This window comes from Argentina silus (genome assembly GCF_951799395.1).
Source record: "Argentina silus genome assembly, chromosome: 7".
Lineage (NCBI taxonomy): Eukaryota > Metazoa > Chordata > Actinopteri > Argentiniformes > Argentinidae > Argentina > Argentina silus.
The window spans coordinates 16,836,671-16,839,170 of NC_139661.1; the positions used below are offsets into that span (position 1 = coordinate 16,836,671).

The window sequence follows — 2,500 nt, forward strand, 5'->3', positions numbered from 1 at the left end:
TTCAACTTCCCTACAGCTCCAATGAAATGCTAACAGTTGAGGGGACCAATAGATCAAAATGTATGAAGCCAGAGTTGGGAGATTGTAGCCTTTGTGGGGGCCTTGCTATCCGGCACGGCCAGCCCCAGCCCCAGCCCTGTGTGCAGCAAAGAGCAAGGCCCTCTTATGTGGAATAATCATTTCTGACGCTGAATCTGACAGGATACCAGCCGCAGCTCGGCTCCCTCATTTCAATATGAAAGTTGAAATGTATTTCTTATAATCTGCATCTTTTCAAACGCCTGTTTTTTTTTCGTTTTTTTTCTTCTGAGGCGAGGGAAGAAAATGCGGTTTAGAAGAGGACGAGAGAGAAAGAGAGATAGAGGGAGTGTGTGTGGGGGGGGGGGGGGTTCAAGGTTGCTCAAGAATACATATCTTCAGTCGTTGCCCCCTAAACATTGTAGCCTTGGAACTTTGCAGGTGTGGAACTTTCCCTCAGTGGCGGGGGTTGGGGGGGGGGGGGGGGGGAATGTAGAGACACATGTGGACTGACTGACTGGCTGACTGACTGACTGACTGGCTGGATGCAGAGATGCATGTGGAGTGGACTGACTGACTGACTGACTGACTGACTGACTGCACATAATATGTGCCTATTTTTACCCTGTGATCTCAGAGCTGCACTCTGGATGGTTCAAAGGGCTGGGAAAGAGGTCAGACTAGAATAACGCAGCTCAATACACAGAGGAGTCTTCAGGCTACGTCATTTCAGATATCAAATTGCTCGGTCAAAGGCCTTTATAATTGCCATCATAACGAACCAGCTGTTTGGCCAAAGATATTCCCCCAGAGATGTTAATTGCATTCAGATGAAAGCTAATGGGTGTTGGAAACATCGGTCTGTATGTTTTCTATCAATAGTAGATGAGAATGCAAGCATTAGTTGTTTTATTGACAATACCCCACCAACACCACATCCAGTTGTCCCAGCCCATTCACATCGTGCTGTTGTGCCGTTCCCAAATCTCCCGTTGAAAAAACAACTTCTGTGTCTCTGTAACATAGGTAGACCTAACTAGACCTTCTGTGTCTCTGTAACATAGGTAGACCTAACTAGACCTTCTGTGTCTCTGTAACATAGGTAGACCTAACTAGACCTTCTGTGTCTCTGTGACATAGGTAGACCTAACTAGACCTTCTGTGTCTCTGTGACATAGGTAGACCTAACTAGACCTTCTGTGTCTGTAACATAGGTAGACCTAACTAGACCTTCTGTGTCTCTGTAACATAGGTAGACCTAACTAGACCTTTTGTGTCTCTGTAACATAGGTAGACCTAACTAGACCTTCTGTGTCTCTGTAACATAGGTAGACCTAACTAGACCTTCTGTGTCTCTGTAACATAGGTAGACCTAACTAGACCTTCTGTGTCTCTGTAACATAGGTAGACCTAACTAGACCTTTTGTGTCTCTGTAACATAGGTAGACCTAACTAGACCTTCTGTGTCTCTGTAACATAGGTAGACCTAACTAGACCTTCTGTGTCTCTGTAACATAGGTAGACCTAACTAGACCTTCTGTGTCTCTGTGACATAGGTAGACCTAACTAGACCTTCTGTGTCTCTGTAACATAGGTAGACCTAACTAGACCTTCTGTGTCTCTGTAACATAGGTAGACCTAACTAGACCTTCTGTGTCTCTGTGACATAGGTAGACCTAACTAGACCTTGGCAAAAGATGTCATAATAGTGCAGCCAACATTGACATATTGAATTATCTAAAACATATAAAAAAACATAAAAACACTATATATAAAATATGAAATTCAGAAATTACACTGGGGTCAACACTCAAAGTGAATAGACTTAATGTAAGAATGCATTCACATTGCACTTGTTAAATTAACAATGAGTGTAAATGAATGCTTTTAGATACATTTTAGCATTCATCAGAAGGAGTATGCTGGTAGTATCCAATCACAAGCCCTGCACTGCTCCAAGCCCTGTCTGAGCACCACGATAGCATCAAGTAGCAGTTTCAGTGGCCATTTCTACAGTGTAAACCAGTAAAAGGCACTAAAGCAGCCACCTGTTGTTATCTGATAGTTTCTACAAGAACAGATGCTGTTTTACTAGGGAATAAAGGAGCCGCGAACGCTCCTAAATAGCAAAGTAAGCGCTTTGAGTGTGATCCCATCTCAGAGAGGGAGTACAGCAGGGGAGGCCGGTGGAGGTAGAAATCGGAGGACGGGCTCATTGCAATGCGTGGAATGGAATGAGGAATGGTGTCAAACACATGTGTTTGCACCATGTAACGGAATGAGGAGAGGTATCAATCACACATGCGTTTGATACCGTTCCTTGTTCTGTTCCAGGCATTACAATGAGCCTGTCCTTCGATTTCTACCTCCACCAGCCTCCACTGAAGTGCAGGCAATGCTGAACAGTAGTGTGGTAAATACAGCACATGTGAATAGGCTCAAAGGAAGAGAGAAACATTGCTCCACATTTCAGCAAGAGAGC

At 44.2% G+C, this 2,500-nt stretch overlaps 1 protein-coding gene across 3 annotated transcripts in view; it reads right to left on the reverse strand.

The window, feature by feature from the left end:
• The window catches only part of mctp1a (multiple C2 domains, transmembrane 1a), a gene marked incomplete at its 5' end in the record, with an annotated part of 150,792 nt that overhangs the window by 23,450 nt on the left and 124,842 nt on the right, over positions 1-2,500 (reverse strand). The window lies entirely within an intron of this gene.